Raw genomic sequence first — 22734 nt, 5'->3', positions numbered from 1 at the left:
AGAAAAATGATGAAACCAAGTGGCTGCTTCTCAGAAAATGATGGGGATATTATCTGAGAGGGAGGATCACTGGGTATGTAAATCCTAGAATTGAACTTAAATGTGAAAACATTTTCATTCAATATTATATTAACAGCAATATTTGGATATTATGAAAAGCCTTATTAAATGAAAACTGGAAATCATCAGTTCAGAGAGTTCTGACAGTGTCAGCACTTATTATTATCAATCTTGATCAAGAAGGAACGCAGAAATCTCCAGCCCGTGAGCTAAAAGGGGCTCTGTGTGAGGTGTTTCTGCTCAGAACCACTCGGGGCTCATCCCTCCTGCCCTCAGGATGAGATACACTGAGACCTTGCTGTGCTACCAAGGGTATCTGGTCCATCACAGTTAACACTTACGGTTTCACCTGCCCCATCTCAAGAAAACTTTCCCATTTGTAAAAACTGAATTGCTATGGTAGTTTAACCAGTGATTAATATTTTGAGAAGGAACTACTTTTTCTGCATGTCATGACTAAGTGTGAGCTGAACAGCCTACTCTAATCTGCCTGAACTCCCTCTTTTTACATCATCTCTTTATCCATCTTCCTCAGCTCTGGCTACCATAGCAAATCACCACAGCCTGGGTGGCTTACTCACAGACATTTATTCTCTCACAGTTTGGAGGCTGGAAGTCCAAAAGCAATGTGCAGAAGCCCAGAGGGCCTGCCTCCTGGTTCACAGATGACCAGCTTTTCTTATTTCTTCATGGGGCCAAGGATGGGGTTGGGAGGATGGTTAGGGTTAGGTTTAGGATTAGGGTTAGGCTTAGGGTTAGGGTTAGGGGTGGCAGGGAGCCAGATTCTACCGTCTCTTCTCAAAGGGCACTGATCCCATTCCTGAGTGCTTCACCCATATGACCTGATCACCTCCTGATACCCTACCCTGGGGATTAGGATTGCAACATATGTATTTTGGCAAGACACAGACATTCCATCTATAACATTGTCTTCATTGTATTACTCACTGTTCTTCCTTTCCTTCAACCATAAAACAGACTTACAAAGGGTATCATTTTTTTTTGTATTTGTCCAATTACATTTCATAATCTATTCTCCACTTAACACTGCTTTCTAATCATCCTATTATCTTCCTCTGTCTGAAGCCCCTGGATTGGCCAGTCACCTTTGACAAGAATTTAAAAGGTGCCCTATTTCATTTTAACACTGGAATTCATGAAAAGAAGTCATTTGTTGTGAGAAAATGAAAATATTGAAAAATATTTTATCTATAGTTTGTAAATACCTGATTTTCTCAGGTAAATTTAAGGGATCATGTTACTACTATTAAGCAAAAATTTTTTCAAATGTCTTTTTTATGATTATGTGAAATGAGAACTTTTATGTACAATGAATACATGGATTATGCACGTAAATGACTTCGGGAGTAAGGCATTTTTAGAAGCTGTACTAAGTAAGATATGATGATCCACTTTTGTTTTGAAATAAACTATTTGATACATGTATAAGTGATTTTATAAATTATTTGCACTGTCAAATTCAAATATTCTAAAACCAAAATGGGATGTTTCTTAAGAATAAAACTAGTCAGGTTATACTATCTTTGGTGATTAAAAATAACTCCTATAGAAATTCTTTTTCCTACTCTACTTATTAAAGTCATGCCCCACCACATATACTACTTTTAAATTAATCAGTGAAATTCCTTCTCCAAACTAGCAATCAATATGATCAATCAGTTTTTGGGAAACTTGTCTAAGCATAGGAAAAATAATTGCTACTTGATTTTCATTAAATATATTAAGAATTTATCCATTTTTAGAATTATGTTTACATATTAAGAGTTGAATATAACTCAATGTTATTTTGTCATCCATTAGACTATAATATAATTTGATACCTCATTGAAAAGACCATTTGACAGGATAACATGGTTCCTCTCTATTAGCTGATTTTTTAAAGTGTATTGTGTCTAGGGGAAAATTGTAAGAAAAAAAAATCTCTATTTTAGTATACAAATCAATTTTTAACATATTCTTTAGGATAGTTCGTTAATTTCATCATGAGTGAACTAGTATATTATTAGGATTATATGGGGTTGTTTAAATTTGTTGTTTCCCTTTCCTAATGCAATCATGTTGTTAAGTAAAACATAGCTTGTATTTCTACTCTAAAATCTATGGTAAGTTAAACTATATATATTTTCTATTTGACTTCAAATGCCTCTTTTAACTGAGAGAGACCCACGCCGAGAGGGCACAGACAGACAATTTGTGCAGGCATGAATTATTGCCTATTCATGAGTAAAACCACACATCATCAAGTCCATAAGTACTGTGGGCTTCATTTAGCCTGCCTCTCACTTTTCAGCCATGGCACTCACGCATGGTGGCCAAATAGAAACAGGCAGGCTTAAATCTCTCAGCTGAATGAACGTCTTCTACTTTGTCAAACGACTTCTCTATTGCTCCTTTAAAATCCTTGTGTGTGAGGTGTGTGGGTGAGTCCAGAGTCAGAATACCTCCCTAGAGCAAAATGAACAACTCTCCAAGACACTGGCTACTAGACAGTTTCCAGAGAGAGCCTACAACTACTGTTACTGCCTCTTTTGCATTCTAGCAAGAATACACATAGAACAGGAGCTTCTGTCATGGCTCAGTGGTTAACGAATCCGACTAGGAACTGTGAGGTTGTGGGTTCCATCCCTGGCCTCGCTCAGTGGGTTAAGGATCTGGCATTGCTGTGAGCTGTGGTGTAGGCTGCAGGCTTGGCTCAGATCCCACGTTGCTGCGGCTCTGGCATAGGCTGGCAGCTACAGCTCTGATTTGACCCCTAGCCTAGGAACCTCCATATGCCGTGGGTGCAGCCCTAAAAAAAAAAAAAAAAAAAAAAATACGCATAGAACAGACTGTCCTATAGGTCCTTGGGGAAATGCCCAGTTGCCTTTCAAATAAATTTAATCCTCTAAATTATTTACAAGATTATGTCTTCCTTTGAATAAAAGAGGCTGAAGGAAAAAAAGGAGTTAATCTTTCTTTGCTTTAAAAATATTAAATGACAAGGGTTGAATTTTGAGACATCTACTTAGTATATTCAAGTATATTTATTCAGTTTCTTTACAAAAATTAGTTTCATTTTCCCTAGCACTCTTGTATCATATATCTTTGGCGATATGGAACTATTTACAATATAAACAAAAATGAGTAATTCCAAGTCTCTTTAAAACAATTAGAAGGCAACCAAGGAGAAAATATCTATACAAATTATATAAACATGTATAGAGATAAAAGACTTGCAAATAAGCCCAAGTTTCTAAATAAGAAATCACGTCAAAAGAAACTCGATTACTTAAAAATCATATTACAACATTAGCAGACAAAGGAAGTGCAGAAGATGTAATAGACCATAATTTTAGCATAGTAGCTCATGAACCCTCGTTTGAAAAATGAATTCAAATTAGCTGGAATGGGGGGGCTCCTACTTATCTGCACTGAAATAGCAGGAAGGGTGGTAAAGGGAAGGTAGGATGAATGGCGATGTAGTGAATCACAGATTTTTCTCTTTTTCTTTCTTTTTTTTTCAAAAACGGTTCTAAAATCTGAAGCATTCAAAGCACTTAAAACACCAAATGATCCATACAGTAACTTGAGATGAAAGAAAGAGCAGAAAGAAGGAAGAAAGGAAAGAAGTGAAGGAGGAAGGCAGGTAGGTAGGCAGGCTTCACGAGTCTCCAGCACACACTGGTTTGAGCATCATCTGTGAGAGTCATGCTCCCACAGTGATCGCACAGCGCAGCAGTAGGTATTAGATAAACACTCAGTTTTCTTCCTCCCCTGTCTCATATGATTGCCACATAAAGTAACAGGAATATCAAGATGCATATTGTACAATAAGATGTAAAAATAAATGTAAATACTGATTAAGCATGGTGCACGTCTTGAATTTTTACTATGTTCCAGGTGCTGTGCCACGATTTCACATGTATCAACTCACTTAATCCTAAAAAGTCAGTTTTAAGAAGTAAATGCCATTATTATTCCCATTCTATGGATGAAAACACTCAATTGCTTTTCTTCTCATACAGCCAGTAAATTGCAAAGCTAGAACTGAAATAGTTTCATGCTCCTTTCATTATATCACTTTACTTTTATTATTGGTGTTGTTGCTGTTATTTTAATGTTATTTTAATTATCATTGTGCTTACTTTCATGGAGTTAACAGAGAAACAAAAATACCAACACATTAAAATACGAACAACGTGGTTGAGTAGTGCTTCAAGACAATAATCAGAGATGCTGAACAGTAATTCACAGGACACCCAGTATATCTCAGGTCCTTATACTGATTCAGTCACCAAGCCAACTCGCTTTTTTTTTTTTTTTTTTTTTTTTTTTTTTTTTTTTGTGGGGTGTCTCTAAACTTCGCAGTCCTATGAGGTGGATATCAAGGATAGTGAGACAGAGTTTAAGAAACTTCTCCAAGGCAGTTGTGTTAGAATCAAGATTTAAACCCAGGTGTTCTGATTTGAGAGATTTTTGCATGTAACCACCTCTGGATGGAGATTCTCATAACAGAATGCACAGGTCCTGGTGGCCTTAGGACTCCAGAGAAGGGAAAGTCATTCTTGGCTGGGAGGACTGAGGAAGGCTTTTAAACAAATAGGAGAAAGGATTTACTCAGAGCTTAGAAAAAGTAGCTGAACTCAGAAAGAGAGTTAAAAAAAGAGTTTTGCCTGGAGGTGGAACGTGAGCACTGGTTAGAGATGAGAAAGCACAGGCCAGTCCAGGGCAAGTGCCAGAACCAGTCAGGGAGGAGACAAGGGGCTGAAAAGAGGAGTACTTGGAAAAAAAATAAAAGGATTTGTTTTGTATTCCTACTGTAATAAATTAATACAAATTTACTGGCTTAAAAGAGCACAAATCTAGTATCTGGAAGTCAGAAGTCAAAAATCAGCCTCACTGGGCTGAAGTCATGGTGTCAGCAGAGCTGGTTCTCTCTGGGGTTTACGAGGGGAGAATTTGTTTCCTCTGCTTTTTCAGCTGCTAAGAGCTGCGTGCCTTCCTTGGCTCAGAACTCCTTCCCACCATCACTCTAATCTCTTGCTTCCATCCTCACATATTAACTGAAGCCCTGCCCCTTTCATATAAAGACCCCTGTGACCACAGAAAACAGGATAATCTATTGCAAGAGCCTCAATACAAGCACATCTGCAAAATCCCTTTGCCATATAAGGTACCCTATTCCCAGTTTCTGGATTTTAGGACATAGATATCTTTTTTTTTTTAATTGAACATGATTTACAATGTTGCGTTAATTTCAGGTATACAGTAAAGTGATTTAGATACACACACACACACACACATATACACACACATATACATAATATACATAATTTTTCAGATCTTTTCCCATATAGGTTATTACAGAATACTGACTAGAGGTCCCTGTGCTATATAGTAGGTCCTCCTTATTGGTTATCTATTTAATATACAATAAAACATATAGTATATATATGTTAATCCCCAAATCCTAATTTACTCCTCTCTCCTCATTTCCCCTTTGGTAAAACATAAGTTTGTTTTCTAGGTCTGTAGTTGTATTTCTGTTTTGCAAATAAGTTCATTTGCATCATTTTTTTTTTTTAGATTCCATATAGAAATGACCTCATGTGATATTTGTCTTTTCTGTCTGATTTACTTCACTTAGTATGATAACCTCTAGGTCCATCCCTGTTGCTGCAAATGGTATTATTTCATTCTTTTTTTCGGGCTGAGTAATATATCTTCTTTATGCATTCTTCTGTCAATGAACACTTGGGTTGCTTTCATGTTTTGTCTGTTCTAAACAATGCTGCAATGAACATGAATAGAATCTTTTGAACATATATCTTTTCAAATTAGAGTTTTGTCCAGATACATGCCAGGAGTACGACTGCTGGATCTTATGGTAGCTCTACTTTTAGCTTTTTAAGGAACCTCCATACTGTTTTCCATAGTGGCTGCACCAATTTACATTCCCCCGAATAGCTTAGGAGGGTTCCCTTTTCTCCGTACCATCTCCAATATTTATTATTTGTAGACTTTTCGATGATGGTTATTCTGACTGCCGTGAAGTGATACCTCATTGTGGTTGTGATTAGCATTTCTCTAATAATGAGCAATGTTGAGCATCTTTTCATGTGCCTGTTGGCCATCTGTAGGAGATGGACATCTCTGAGGGTACATTTTTCAACCTGTCACACAACTAGGTAGGCAGGTTCACACAGTCTGATAGTGGATGACCCTCTGAGTCAAACTGGAGATGAATGAGAATTAGTGAAGGTTATTTAAACAAGGAAGTAACATGATTAAAGTAATATTTTAAGTTGAGTAATCTGTCATTTAGGATGATTCAGTTATTGTGGTGACTCTCAAAAATTAGAGTGCAAAAAAGTCACACTGTGAGTTTGTCATAAAATAGGTATTTCTGGTTCCCTTCATTGCTAGAGATTCTTATTTATTGGGTTGGTGTAATAGCCCAGGAATTTTCCTTTTCTGAAAAAAGTCCTCACCTGTGATTCTAATGCAGGTGGTCTAAAGAGCAAGCCGTGGTGGTGGTGGTGGTATGTATGATGAATACTAGTCCACGACATATACATCTATGCTCACTCCTTCCCCACTCCACACAGGGCTCAAATAAGGATAAAAAACATATAAACCAGGAAAATAAAGTGCACATTTTAGCCTATTTATAAATTTATTCATAAGATTTCTCAAAAACCTAAACTAAGAGCAGTATAATAAAACGTCACTATTTTAAGTATGGGGGGAAAAATCACCTGTTTCTGATAAAGGGGAAGGAGACATCTGAGAATTGTTTTGCATCTCATTTGTCAGACACTTACTATGGGCCGGGGACTCTTCTAAGCATCGGATGGTGTCAATGCATTAAATTCTCCCTCCATGGTTAGTATTTACATCACCATTTCACTGATGAGAAAACTGAAGTTTGGAGGGTTTAAAGAGTTGACCAATATTACACAGCTAGAGCACTGCCAGAACTAGTGTTTGGTTGTTGTCTGACTGGCCTCTAAATTCATACACTTTTTAGAGGCTTTGCTGTTTGTCTGCTTCGAAATGCTAGTCCACAGAGGATTAACTCCCTTCCTCATACATTCAAATGTAAATCTACAATCAATTAATAGGCAGCCCTGATTCTTCTTAAAAAGGAGGAGAAATGGGGGGGGGGAGGAGGGGGAAAAGCATTGACTAAAAAACCAGCGGTTGGGGTTTTCTCCTGGCACTGGGCCACCATCTCTGGGGCCTTGAACAAATCCCTTCATCTCCATGGTCTGCATTTTCCCAACTTGAAAGCAAGAGGACCAGACACAGTAAGCTCTCAAATCCCTTCCTGTTTTACATTTTCAGAAGTTTTACGATGAGAGCAATTATGAATCACATCCAACATCACACATCGCTCCACACTGATTTGATCATGGTTTTCTTGAAGAAAGACTTCTCTGTATTAGCAGAAAACTCTTTGGCTGAAAAAGGACTAAATAAGAAAGAAATCGAAGAAAATTCCATGGTCAACCTTGTCGAGAATCTGTAGGAACAAAGGGGAAAGAAAATACCCTTTGCCACTCACTTATTCCAGGGTTGCAGCAACACAGATAACATAATATAGCTGAGTGCCTCAGAGGAGGCAGAGACTTCCTCGGAACTGGCAACAGTGAGTTTGGTAGATGTAGAAATGTCAGCAACTGTAGACAAGGCCTTCCCTGGCAGTCTTATCATCTCTCATTTTAGATCCAAAGTGAAAAAGCGTGCATTCCACTGCCGATGAAGGGAAGCCAACCTGCCAGAAGGTTGAGTGAGCCAAGCACTTACAGCAGTAAAAGCCGTAGGGAAGAGAGTAAAATTATATAAAGCTGACACAGTGACTCAACAGCACAGGACTGAAGCTCCCAGGAAAGGGACAAAGGACACTCCAGGTAGACTGATGACAGGCACTGCCTTGGGTACCAGGTAGGTAGATGGCTTTGGATCTTGTGTCTCATGCAGACTCAACACTCACTGAATGGATCCCAGAGGCTGGTTTACATGAGGCTTAGGAAGGATGGGCATGAGAGGAGCATGAGTTTCTTGCCTAATTTCAGGTTGGTTGGCATCTACCAGGGGCCTGAGTCTGGGCCTCAAGGAGGGGCCCTGGGAAGGCCCAGGCTGCCAGCAAGGGGGTTCCAGGGATGTGTAGAGGGTAACACTGCAGGTCAATCCCTGAGGAGTTTCGAGGAGGCGAAGGAGGAACCAGGTAGAGGTACCCCCCACAAGCTGCCCCTGGCTGCTCTCCCATGCCTCCAGGGATCCCCGATAGGAGGGGCCTCCTGTCAAGGTCAACTCTGTGAGCACTATGAGCAGGGGCCAGGGGAAGTCACCTCACTTCTGTCAGGTTCCCTGCCTCGGCCTCACACTCAAAGCATAGGGAAGGGAGACTGTATCAGGCTTTCAAAATACTTCTCAGAGCAAAGAAAGAGTACTGCTTTTCCATCTGAAAAACCTAGCAGAGTGCGGTGACTTCAAACTCCAACTGGTTCAGGATGAGATTACAATTCTTCCATCCAGGCTGCACGTTTGAAGGGAGTACAGCTTTGTGTTGTTCATCTTGATATGCCCCACCCACCCTAGCGAATAGCACATGCTCACTAAATAGTTTTTGAATGAATGAATGAATGCTGGATAAATACTCTGCCACTGTCACCTTTTCCCCCCCACTGACTGCAATCTACATCCATGTATTTCTAAGGAGCTCTTTTTAGAAAACAAAGCTAGAATCTTTTTTTCCATTTCAACCCCAGAAGAGCAACTGATAAATACAAGCACTTACAAAAGCAGCCCCACGATGGGACTCCTACTGGGGAGTAGGGAGAAACTCTCACTTCTTTTGTCTTTCCTTGTCCCTCTCAAACATGTGAAAGAATTTCAAATAAGACTGTCAGAAGGAGCAGAAGGGAAGAGTCTCAAGACCTGGCTTAGCTCCTGAATTTCCCAGTGGAAAAAAAAAAAAGCAGGATACAGAGAAGGCAGCTGCCTCTTTGAGCCACCAGCTGCTGACAGGAAGATGGTGAGCAAGGAGGCCCACGCTTGTAACACAGTTAACTAGTCAAACCCTCCCCGAGATCAGTGCGGAGGAACTCTTTTCTAAGATCATGGATAGCAAAAAGAATTTGCTGAAAAAGTAAATGCTGGCTGCCAGGGCAACCTCAGTTTCACAGGAAAGCCACTCAAGGGAAATTTTTAGCTGTTCTTCACAGCTCTTCACTGAGCCAATTTGTTAAAAACAGAAGGGTGCTCCATGCAGGAGGCATCGTGCATGCCTTGGGGTGGCCGTGGTGGGAAGGAGGGGTGCGCCAAACACCATCTTTGCCTTCTAGAGACGTAAGGGTACCCCCTGGCAATGCGATGTTTGCAGAGGAGTCTTGTGAGGTCAGGCCAGGGAAGGCTGCAAGGCAGTTCTGCAACTTCTGTTGGTGTCATGGTACCATCAAAGCAGAGCGAAGGTCTACGAAACAGATAGGCTTTAAAAAATAAACGAATTTTTCAAATGCCTCCTTAGAGCTACAGATATTTTCATACTTCTAAGAAAATTCATTCACAAATACAGAAACAAGAGTATTCACCCAATTTTTATTTCTATGGCTTAGGTAGCTGTTGAAGAATCTACAAGCAGCCTCATGGAGCCTGATTTACGTGATGCTGGGCTCATTATCCTTTAAATACATGGCTAATGCCGAGACAAAGAAGTCCAAGCCTGTAGCCTTCATGCAAGATTGTATCAAAAATAGGTTCCTACACTGACCCCTCACATGTGTCATTTTCTGAAAGCATATGCCACCCAAGAACATTCTTCTGTAACACATGATTTGGTAACTCCTGGGAAATCTAAGGTGGGCAACCACCGGCCTGCAGAAGACCTTGCCAACAACGAAGAAAGAACGCTAAGTGTTAGGCATCCAAGTTGCCCAAATGTGCTCAAACTGCACAACTGGTGCTCCCTGCTATGAAGTCCATCAAAATATGCCAGTGAGATCCCACTACATTGAGCTCATCCCTTACCTTCTGTCAATAATGAGAAATAGTGCTCACAAATAAATTACAGTATCTTCAAGAATCTCCATCCCCCCAACTAGAACACAAACCCCACAGGAGTTGTGCTTTGTTTACGGTGATTTTCCCAGTGCCTGGAACACTTGGCATGTAGCGGGTGTTTAACAAACATCGCGTCCATCAAATACACAAAGGAATCAATTGCTGCTTTGAAATGGCACTAGGGAAACAAGCGCTAAAGTGAGACAAGAGGTTTACGTGCTGCTTTATGAATAAGAATCCCTGAAATCTCTTCTCAAGAGATTGCATTCGTTAAAACACAATTTTCTTGCTTGTCTCACCACAGTTGAACACTTCTCTCAAATGCAAGGAAATCTAAACATGACAAGGAATGTGTCTGACGGCCAGCAATCACCCCACAGATAGTAACTGAACACCTACTGTATACTGGGGACTCTGACAGCCATACACCAGGAAACCAAACAGATGTGAGCTTGTTCATGTTCTAAGAACGTGAAAATAAATTTAATCTTGGGGCTCTAGACCCAGACTTGACAAAACACAGTGCCAGGATTAATCTATAGAAAGTAAAGCTTCTGTCGGAAGTAACAATTAAAGAGCATGGAAGCCTCTCTGAGGCAGGGTTGTATTCACAGGTTGCTTTTGGTATCTCAAAACACGAAAGAATGTTCAACTAAGCAAAAGACCCTCAAACAAAATTATAAGAATCTTAAATGCCTCCTTGATGCTAAGAATAATTTTTTTACCCTATTATGGGAATTCATTCATAAGTAAGTAAATGGATAAAAACATACGACTGCACAGACTGTATCTTACACATCCAAATAATCGCTTTCTTTTAGCAAACAGTTTTTTTTTGTTTTTTTTTTTTGGTGAGGTCATACATTTATTTTCATGATCAGCAAACTGAATATTTCAAACTCACTTTTAAAATTTCTTTGGAATTATGTCCCATTCTTTAAAATTAAAAAGTATACATTTTATTCAGGGAGCTTGCAAAAGGTCATTTGGAGCTTCCTATGATAAACAATATAAACAAGCAAAGTGGGTAATGATATCTGGGTTAAGAGCAAGATGCAACTACAAAACATAGCAGGAATTTTTTTTATGTGGTTCGTAACTAAGTTTTGAAGGCAAATCCAAAAGAAGAGTCCTTAATAATTTTGAACAAAAGCAGTATCACTGGAGTAAGTGGAACATGTCTTATTTAAATGCATGTATTTCTGAGTCTTGGTATTTTATATTTACCCTTTAAAGAGGCATTCCTAAAAGAATTTTTATTCATCACGTCATCATCATCATACTTTCTGCTAAAGAAATCACACATAGAACATTGCTACAAACCTTTCAAAATTACATACTTAAAAGTGAAATGTGGAGTTCCCGTCGTGGCGCAGTGGTTAACAAATCTGACTAGGAACCATGAGGTTGTGGGTTCGATCCCTGCCCTTGCTCAGTGGGTTAACGATCCGGCGTTGCCGTGAGCTGTGGTGTAGGTTGCAGACGTGGCTCGGATCCCGCATTGCTGTGGCTCTGGCGTAGGCCGGTGGCTACAGCTCCGATTCGACCCCTAGCCTGGGAACCTCCATATGCCGTGGGAGCAGCCCAAGAAATAGCAAAAAAAAAAAAAAAAAAAAAAAAAAAGTGAAATGTGATTTTAATAATAGTCCTAGGATAACCCACAAGGAGAGACAATATATTAAAATTCAAAATATAATGGATCTCTAAGATGGTCTATAGGATTGGAAGATTTGGCCTGTGTTTGATCTGATCTGGTATTTTAAATTCAATTTTTTCCCACTACCAGTTCTTTGTATCATTTTCTTTAAGGTTCAGGACTTTCTTCCAAATAGACATATGTAGTTGGTTATATGTTTATATTAAATCCCAGCTGTAAGTCTCCTTGGTGTTTTAGAATCATTTAAAGTTCTTTAGATGTTTAATTTATCAGATGACATTCATACAATTATTGTTATAAGTTATTAAAAATATGGTAATTCATTTTCTTTAAATATGCACATACATGTTATAAAATGTTGGTATAAATAAAAGATCAGAAGGGATATGAAAAGTTTAAAAGCACAAAAGTTTTATGTTTGAGAACTAATGTTTAAGAAGATTAAAATTAGCTTATAAGGAGTTCGCGTTGTGGCTCAGTGGAAACGAATCCTACTAGGAACCACAAGGTTGCAGGTTCCATTCCTGGCCTTGCTTGGTGGGTTAAGGAGTTGGTGTTGCCATGAGCTGTAGCATAGGTCGCAGATGTGGCTTGAATCCTGTGTTTCTGTGGCTGTGGTTGTGGTGTAGGCCAGCAGCTGTAGCTCAGATTAGACCCCTAGTCTGGGAACTTCCAGGTGCAGCCTTAAAACTTTTTAAGGTGCAGCCTTAAAAAGACAAAAAAAAAAAAAAATTAGCTTATCAGCTATCTTTCAATCTGATATAAATCATATGAACTAAAACTGTTCTATGTGTATCTACTTTTCAAAACCAAAATAAAAACCTCATAAAATCCATTGCATTATTTTGTCTATGATACACATAAGTATGTTTCTAGATGCAGACCCTAGTGTCATGAGGCAAATATCCTCTCGTTTTTCATCCTTAACAATCTGTATAAAAATTCCTATTGTCCTAAAATAGGTGCAAATATATTTTTATGATTTTACATGTAACCATATAAAAGTAATTATACTATAAACATCAGTCATGAACTCTTAAACTTTGGAATTTGTTATGGAGAAAAATTATTTTATTAGATATAAGATTTTGGAAGGCAGGTGAAAAATTGAGGCAACATTAGAAAATTCAGATATTGTGAAATAACTATCCATTTAAAGAACTCAGTATGAGACTATCATTAGAATTTCATCATATTAGATTATTATCTAATATGAAAATACCATGGCACAAAACCAAATATTATTTTTAAGATATTTTATAAATGTCATAAATAATTTCCCTTTTTTATTTAGATGCGTCTATACATCAAAGTAAGCCATTACACAGGATGAATAAATTCTAGATACAATGTACAGCATGATGACTCTCATTAATTATACAGGTCTTCCTCGACTTATGCTGGAGTATGTCCCATAAATCCATCATAAGTTGAAAATATCATACCAGAGAAGCATTTCATACACCTTTCTACCCAGCCCACTTTTAATGGGCTCACAACATCAGACTTAGCCCAGCCCACTTTTAATGGGCTCACAACATCAGCCTACAGTTGGGCAAAATCATCAATACAAAGCCTAGTTTATAATAAGGAGGGGAATATCTCATGTAATTTATCAAAAACTGCCCTGAAAGTGAAAAACAGAACGGTTGTCTGCATCCCCCATGGTCATCAGTGTGTGTGGGTTGTTTACCTCGTGATGGTGGAGCTGCTGGGGAGCAGAGGCTGCTGCATTGCCCAGCTTCACAAGGTGCTGGACCACATCGCTGGCCCAGGAAAAGATCAAAACTCAAAATTTGAAGTACAGTTCCTACTGGCTGTGTATAACTTTCGCATCACTGTAAAGTCAAAGAGTTTAACCATCGTAAATTAGAGACCGTATGTACTCTGTGGTTTACTGAAAATCCGCCAAGAGAGTAGATTTCAGGGGCTTTCAATACACATACACATGTGCATGTGCACACACACACATGTTGTTACGTGTATATGTTCCTTAGTTTGACTACAGTATTCATTTCACTATCTACAGTTGTTCCTTGGTATTCCAGGGATTTGTTTCAGGACCCCTCACAGATACCAAAATCCATTGATGTTCAAGTCCTTTATATAAAATGGCATGGTACTTGCATATAACCCATGCACATCCTCCCCTATACTTTAAATCATCTCCAGATTATGTATAACATCTACTACAATGTAAATGCTATGTAAATAAATGCTGGTGCATAGCAAATTCAAGTTTTACTTTTTGAAACTTTGTGGAATTTTCTTTTCATGGTTGGGTTAAATCTGTGGGTAGGGAGCTCGTGGATGTAAGAGGGCCAACTGTGTATGTATATCAAAATATCATGGTATAGCCTTAAATATATATGTAGGTTTTTACTAAAAAACAACAACAAAGTAAATTACTTGTTATCAAGTTGGTGCATGGCCTCAGCTGGAAAGAGGATCCATTCTGTCTGCCTGCTAGGCAGGGACCAACTGAGAACTGACTTCTTCTGCTTGGTCCTCTTTTAACCTTCTGCTTTAGGATCTTGTCTGAAACTTCTACCAAGAAAGCCTTTGTCATAATCAAAGGGCAAATATTTATTGAGAGCCTACAGGTACAAGACTATAACTGGAATTAACAGCCACAGTTTGCAAGTGAAAGCCAGAGCCCTAGGAACTTGGCCAGGATTTGGGACAAGTTGGGGAGATTTGGTTGTACTTGAACACACTGAGCATGTGAGTGTATTCTTCAGTGACTGCACCTGTGGATAGGCAGTTTGATAGGTAGGTAGGTGGGTGGGTAGGTAGGTAGTGGGGAGACTGGAGTTCATCTTCACACCCATCCTGCAATGACCTGCCTAAAATTGGCCACTTTAGGGATGAATCACGTTCTCACTTACCTCAATCCAATTAAAGAAATATTCACTAATAAATTATTTGGCAAGTGCTTCTTTATCATAAAACGTATGTAAACATCAGTTTGGGTCCCAATAGAAAGACAACTATTTAAAAATAGGAACAAATGCTATGTTATTTAGCTATATTGTATAATTTTAAAACCCTTGCCTACATTTTTAAAGAACCATCTAGCTTATAAAAGGAATTAATCTGCTCACCAAGACTGTATTTTTCTTCTGTGTAACATTTATTTTTGTTTGTCCATTTCTTATTATCTTCCGTTAGGAAACTGTTTCTAGTATTAGTTTTCTTATTCTAAATGTGATGGCAAAAATCCATCCGATTTATAGTCCAGACTCCCTGGTGCCTATGAATATGATCCTTAGGACATTACAGGGAAATCCAGTTTTTGCTATTTTGGAACTGCTTTGACATTCACAGCTATGATTTAGAAAGTGACGGAAGCCAGCCAGTACATGAAGGAGTTGTGACGTGTGTTGGTTGAGAGGCTCTGAATTGGATGGTCATCAGTGAAAGCATGGGAGCTATCAGACAATCCCTGGGGCTACCACCATCCATATTTATCACTAGGAGACTTCTGTGTCCTTTTGTCAGTACACACTGTTAGGCCTGAAGAACACAGCCATTAGCTACTGCTCCTGAGCTGCATCAGACAAAGAAGCAAAGGAAAGTATGTAGTCATGAGGCAGGAAATATTCCATGAAGGCTCTTTCTCAGGCAAGGGGAGGATCCATTTCCACTGTGACCTCCGAAGACTCTAGCAAAGAGGCCATCGAACCTCCTCCATGGCTATAGCTCAGAGACACAGAGCTTCAGAGAAAAAGAGCACGGCTGCTATTGAGGCTGTACAACTGTGGAGAGCATGTTCCAGAGCACTGGAGAGAATGTCGGCATGCCTTAGAAACACCTGATTTGAACTTGAAATCTCATATAGGTCGGTAGAAATTAGGCCTTAGTAATACAGGTCCTTAACCAAAAAGGGTGGACTTCCCAAGCACATATGTCTCAAAGGCACTCAGAACAGACCCTCAGCAGACCTAACTGCCCTACGAGGAATGAATGAAGTCTATGAGCAGAGAAGGCTGAGTTCTGCCAGGGGTGGCAGGTCAGGGCTCATGGGTGAGCTGACATTTGAGTTGGGCTATTAGGAACGAATGGGATTTTATTACATTGAAAGAGGAGAGGGGCGGCCATTCCAGGGAGATGAACAAGATGAAAAAAGGCAGGCCCAGGACAGAAGTTCATACCCTCCCAAGAATCAACACCAGGAGCTACATGGAGTGTTTGTGGTTAGGGTCTTGGGAATGGTCTGGAATGAAGCAAGAGAGCTTGGGGATACATTTTATCCTGCGGTAAAGCACAAGGCCGAACATTCTGGAGAAAGGCAGGGACATGTGTTTTCTGGTCTCCATGCCTAAGAGGGACGTGGACAAGTGCTTGAGTCTAGACCAGACACTTGAAAGGAATTTAACTAAGGTTGATTTATTGTGAATAACTGGTCACATCAGTTCACTGTTATTTCACAGGTCTCAGCTGACAATACAGAATGACGTTTGGACAGGAGAGAAACCAGGTGCAAGTGAGGATCTTACCAGGCTCCCGAGACTGCTGGGAAGGGGGACGGGGGTCACCCATATACCAGGGTGAGGCCACGTGGTTTAGAAAGTGGATACAAAAGACATGGCAGACACAGAATTAAAACAATTTGGTGATTGGCTGGCTATCCGAAGGAGAGAAAGAAGTTTTATAACTCAAATGAGCAGGAAGATGGCGATGCTTCTTTCTAAGATAAGAAAGGCCTTATGGAGGAGGAGATGTGGAAGACTGGGTATCTGACACACCTTGAGTTCAAAGTGCCTGTTGCATCTTCATATGGAAACATGTGATGTGGGGCTGGAGCTGAGGAGGAATCAGCTAGAGACAGTAACAAGCCGAACCCCTTGCCTGGGTTTCAAATGTGTGACTTGCGGTCAGGACTGTCTCTTCTGACTAAAGTGCAAACTCAGTGACTATTTTTCCATCTACCTCCTCCCATCAGACTTTAAACATCTACTCCCTTATTCATTCTGTCAATATTACCCAGCACTTAAAACACGGCAAGCAGACAAACAAGGGAGACTGGTCTTATGCTCATGTAGATGGTCTTTCAAGGGAAGAGTGACCATGGCCAAAGAAAGTAATAGACATATAATAAAATTTCAAGTGGGATAAGTGTGTTGAAGAAAAATAAAGTGGGGACAGAGAAGGAGAAGTACTCCTTAAACTCAATATTTACCGTCTACCACTGAGATTTAAACCAAGGACTAATTAATGACTTTTCACCTTATTCTTTCCACTGCAGATAATAACACGTAAAAGTCAAGTGATTATCTACTTCAAGGAAAAGGCTACACAGATGAGAAGGAAAGTTGAATTTCTATTGAGTTTTGGATCTCGAAGTGGAGACCTGTGACCCCCAACACAGCTGTAAGAAAACCATGCTCATGAGTGGGGAATGGTCCCAGGAGGCTCCACAGAAAAGAATCTGTGTGAGAGTCACTAGAATCTGAGGCGGTAACCTCACAACCCTAGAAGTTAATTACAAAAGATACCAAAATGTGATTTTTTTTCTCTGAATAGGTCTGTCTTTTCCAGAAGGTACACAGGGGGTAAAATAGTTTTTCTTTTACCGCTCATCTAAATTTTCATCATGACTCATCATGGGTTACATATGTAGATAATAAAGTCTTCATCATGCAGGAGTGGCGGGAAGCAGAGTGAAATACCAGGGGGAGTGGAGGCAGGAACACGGCACAAAGGGGGTGAGCTTGCCTCTGGTGAAACTTCCCGTGAACTTGTCAAGAAAACACTCCTGGCATTCTCTGACTTGAATATCCTTTTTTGCAACTGTCATAATTTAATGCAAAGAATGATGATGTCATTATACACTCCCATGCTGGGAATGTGTCAGAGACACGCTTTCAAAGGTGGTTCAAAAAGACCATTATCTAAGGTAAATCTTACACATAAGAAGTCAAATCTTCTTTGATTCAAAGATTGACAACAGTGATAAATATCTGCAAGTATTTAAAAGCCTGCCTAGCTGTTAAGATTGGGAAGCGCTCATGCATGTGCTGGGCTTGCTGCTGCCTGCCACTCACTCCAGAGATGGACTTGCCTTCTTCCTTGAAAAGCTCTCGTCCCCTGGCCTCCTGAACCTCAGGCTGTGCTGATGTCATCTTCTCTCTCTCTATTCCCTTTCTGCTTCTCTGTAAGTTCATTCTCTTCTACCCAGCCTACAAGTGTTGGCACTCCTTAAGATTTCATCCTAGGAATTCCCGTCGTGGTGCAGTGAAAATGAATCCGACTAGGAACCATGAGGTTGAGGGTTTGATCCCCGGCCTTGTTCAGTGGGTTAAGGATCTGGCGTTGCCATGAACTGTGGTGTAGGTTGCAGATGCGGCTTGGATCTGGTGTTGCTGTGGCTGTGGCATAGGCTGGTGGCTACAGCTCTGATTGGACCCCCCCAAAAAACTTTCCTTATTAAAAAAAAAAAAAAAGATTCCATCCTAGACCTGTTTCTCTTTTCATGTTAAAATTTCATGTTACCTTAGGTAATCTAGTAATGCATTCTTTCAACATATATAGATTTAGGGTGACCTGTATGTCAGAAACGTTCCATGCACCTGGATACATCAGTGAACAAAACAAATAAAATCCCCACCCATTGATCACTTACACTGTAGCAGGTTTCAATGACTATACATACAAGCCATGACCACCAAGTTTGTATCCCTAGCTTTCCTCTGTCTTTGAGCTTGAGAATGATCTACTTATTGCTTCGCCACTTGGATATTTTAGAATGTCTCAAATTCAACAAGGTCAAAATGGAACTGCTCAGGTTCCGGTGTCCCCCACCTCAAGATTGGTGTCAACTTCCTTCCATCTGCAAAACCCAGAAATGTGGGAGCAACCCTTGTCCTGTCAATTCCATCCATAAATATCCTTAAATAAGTTTCCTCCATCTTCCTTGTCACCATTCCAGTCCAGGCTACTTCACTCCTCTGGGACCTTTGGATTGGGTCTCCCTGATCATGTCAGACTTCTCAAGACAAAAGTCAGAATCCTCCAGAAAACCCATGAGGCCTTGTACCAAGTGACCTCCATGTTTCCATGTACTGCTCTTATCTTTGCTTTCAGAGCTTCACCCACAGAGCTTTCTTTCAGATTCTCAAACAAGCCATGTGCTTTCCAAATGGAGAGTGATTACAGAATACAAGTTCCTATGCCCAGTGCACAGTGAGGCCAAACAAACTGGAATGTTGGAGTTTGGGGCAGAGAAAGATTTATTCCAGGGCCAAGCCAGGAGAACTTGGAGTGGCCAGTGCTCAAAAACGCCGACCTCTGATGGTTTTGGCGGGGTGGGGGAGGGGGGGAGTTTTAATAGGCAAAATTTGGGGTGAAGGCTGCAGGGTGTGGGACTTTCTTCTGATTGATTGGTGGGGTGGTAACAGGGCAGGGCTCTAGGAATCCTGCACTCAGCTTGAAATTGCCATCCAACACCCGGGTGAGGGCCGTAGTTCTGCAGAAGAGCTCAAAGATATTACAAAGAATATTTCTTAAGGAGGAACTAGGACTTGCTTTAGTAGCTGCACTATCCTTTCCTAACTGCTCCTCTTTTGTTTCTATGCTCCCTTACATTCCTGATGAGCACCTGTTTGAATCTGCCATTTGATACCCAGGAAGGTCTAGGAGGCTGAGCCTTTATCCTACAAATAAGAAACTGGGTACATAGTAGAGGGCGCCATAGGGTCCTATTCAATTTCAGAGTCCCTGCACACTTAAGCTTAACTTTTTTGTTTGTTTGTTTGTTTTCAGGGCTGCACCAGAGGCATATGGAGGTTCCCAGGCTAGGGGTCAAATCAGAGCTGCAGCTGCTGGCCTACACCACAGCCTTAGCAACACCAGATCTGAGCCGCATCTGCAACCTACACTATAGCTGTCAGCAATGCCAGATCCTCAACCCACTGAATGAAACCAGGGATCAAACCTGCGACCTCATGGATACTAGTCAGATTCGTTTCTGCTGAGCCACGACGGGCACTCTAGGGGTGGTTAACTCTTTTTCATCCTTCTTTCAGTTCAAAGGTCATATCCTCAGGAAAGCTGTATTACTCTGCTGTTGCTTCCATAACAAATCACTAAATTGTGGGTCGCTTAAACAACAGAAATAGATTTTCTCACAGTTCTGGAGGCTCATCAAACAAGACGATGGCAGATTTGGTTTCTCCTGAGGCCTCCCTCCTAGATTACCTTCCCGCTGAGTCCTCCCATGGCTTTTCTCTGTGCGCATGGATGACTGGTTTCTCTGCCTCTTCTTTTTTAAAGACACCAGACCTATGGGATTAGGGCCCCACCCTTCTGACCTCATTTGACTTTCATTACCTCTTTAAGGGCCCTCTCTCTAAATACATTCACACTGTGGATTAGGGCTTCCACGTGTGAATTTTGGGGACACAATCAGTGTTCAAAAGAAGCCTCCCTAGTTCCCTGAGTCAGGTTAGGCTCCCACTCACCTGCTCCTATAACACCTTCTGTTTGTTACAAAGCACCTTCCTCAGTTTGTAATAAACAAAGTTGTTCACCAGGCACAAGATCTGGCTCCTTCTTACCTGTCTGACCTCACCTCCTACCCTCTCCCTCCACCTCCCTGCAGGGAGGTCAGTTACTTTCTGCTTGGATTTCCCCTCCCCTGGCTCACTCCTCTGAATCCAGGCCTCTATTTAAATATCCCCTGGAGAGGCCATCCCTGACCCCTGTGTCTCTAAACACACTGCCCAGTTCCCAATTCCTTTGCCCTTTCGTAGCTTTATTTTTTTCATGGCACTGCCTGCCATGGTAATACCTATTTATTTATTTGCTTACTATCTTATTTGTCTGCCACAATGTAAGCTAACTAGGTTTTGGCCTTGTATCCACAAAGTCTAAAACAGGTCTAGAACACAAGAGGCACTCAGTACATACTTTTGCAGTGAATGAATTAGTGTATTTTTGTGTGTGGTTCTTTGATTCTTATCTTTTTGTCCCATTAGACTGTAATTTGTGTCAAACAGGAAGAATTCTGCTATGCTCACCAATGACTAGGCACTTGAGACTAGTGGTTTGTACATGGTATGTTCTTAGTACATATTTGCTGCATGAATGAATAAAAAAATAAAAGCAAAAGTAGTGAAAGTTTATAGGAAACATCTTGAAACAATTTGCAGAACATGAAGAGAAGTTGTGGCATTTCTAGCTATTTCACAATTTATGTTGATTCATCAGAGGTGCACCCTCAGTTTAAACATGGCTTTCTGGGCCAAATCTCTGTTAGGGGCCATAAAACTGCCATCAGAGTGCTATGAAAATTACAGGAGAAAGAGAATAACAGTAGTTTTATTTCTAGAAATATTTCCTTTCCAAGGACCAAGCATATTCCCAGATTATTATTTATCTGGATGGTCTTTTAGTTTATCAAGGAATGGGATTCCAAGACCAAATTATATGGATATTATGTACAAATTGAAATAAAGGTCTTAAAAACAAAGCAATAAAAATACACACTCAGAATGACTCCTACGCCAAACCAAGTAATTATTTTTAAAGTGCATGTGTTCTTTTTTTTAACGATTTTTTATTTTTTCCTTTATAGTTGGTTTACAGTGTTCTGTCAATTTTCTACTGTACAGCAAAGTGACCCAGTCACACATACATATATACATTCTTTTTCTCACATTATCCTCCATCACGCTCCATCGTAAGTGACTATCATATAGTCCCCAGTGCTATACAGCAGTCTCTTTGCTTATCCATTCCAAAGACAATAGCTTTCACCTATTAGCCCCAGATTCCCAGTCCATCCCACTCCCCCCCCTCCCCCTTGGCAACCACAAGTCTGTTCTCCAAGTTCATGAGTTTCTTTTCTGTGGAAAGGTTTATTTGTGCTGTATATTAGATTCCAGGTATAAGTGATATCATATGGTATTTGTCTTTCTCTTTCTGAGTAAAGTGCATATGTTCTTTATGCCTGTTTTATTTTTAGAGAACCTTATAAGGAAGAAAAACTAATTAATATTTAAATAATATATTGTTTTGGAGTTTGTAAAAAGCAGATGCAACCATAAAAACTAAACACATAGTATTTGCAATTTCTTGGGGAACTATGTCTTTCTCCACCAAAACATGCTGGTAGGAACTGATCACTCATTGAAAAGTATATGAACCAAACGAGGAAATATACTTATTGTCATTTTGGTTTGTCCCTCCATCTAGAAGAAAGTCTGAAAAGTTATTTATTTAATAAGCTCAAATATAACTTTTCAATCCCTTTATAATAGGGTAAAATGCCAAATACTTTCCTGTTTTTAAAGAACATCTAAAAGAATTTTCCCTTTTTATATTTCAAAATCGGTGTTTTTTTCCAGTTTTTCTAAAATTGGTACAATGGTAGTTTCATGCCATTGTAGTTGGAAAAGATGCTAGATGTTTCAATACTCTTAAACTTATTGAGATGTGTTTTATGGCTTAGCATATGATCATGCAATTTCACTTCTAGATATTTATATGAAGAAAATGAACACATTAATTAGAAAAGATATATGTACCTCTATGTTCATTGCAGTATTATTTACAAAGGCCAAGATATAGAAGCAACCTAAGTTAGACAGATGAATGGATAAAGAATGCATGGTATATATACACAATGAAATGTTACTCAGTCATAAAAAAGAATGGAATCATGCTATTTGCAACAACATAGATGGACCTTGAAAGTTGGTGAAATAAATCAAAGACAAATATTGTATGATTTCACTTATATGTGGAATCTACAATAGAAAACAAAAAAGAAACATAGTCAGTGATACAATCTGGCAGATGCTTGCCAATGTGGAGAGAAGTGTGGGGAACTGGCGAAGTGACTGAAAGGAATTAAGAGGTACAAACTTCCAGCTATAAGGTAAATAAGCCAAGGATATAATGCACAACATAGGGAATATAGTCAATAATGTTGTAATAACTGTATAGCG

At 39.9% G+C, this 22734-nt stretch overlaps 1 protein-coding gene across 5 annotated transcripts in view; it reads right to left on the bottom strand.

Annotated features, from left to right (window-relative positions):
- Window positions 1-22734, bottom strand: part of KCNQ5 (potassium voltage-gated channel subfamily Q member 5) — a 504676-nt gene that overhangs the window by 404528 nt on the left and 77414 nt on the right. The window lies entirely within an intron of this gene.

This window comes from Sus scrofa, chromosome 1 (genome assembly GCF_054392235.1).
Source record: "Sus scrofa isolate SSC_HxYL_T2T_F1_AM1 chromosome 1, Sscrofa_HxYL_maternal_Yorkshire_Landrace_v2.0, whole genome shotgun sequence".
NCBI lineage: Eukaryota > Metazoa > Chordata > Mammalia > Artiodactyla > Suidae > Sus > Sus scrofa.
This window is presented reverse-complemented; position numbering and strand designations above follow the sequence as displayed.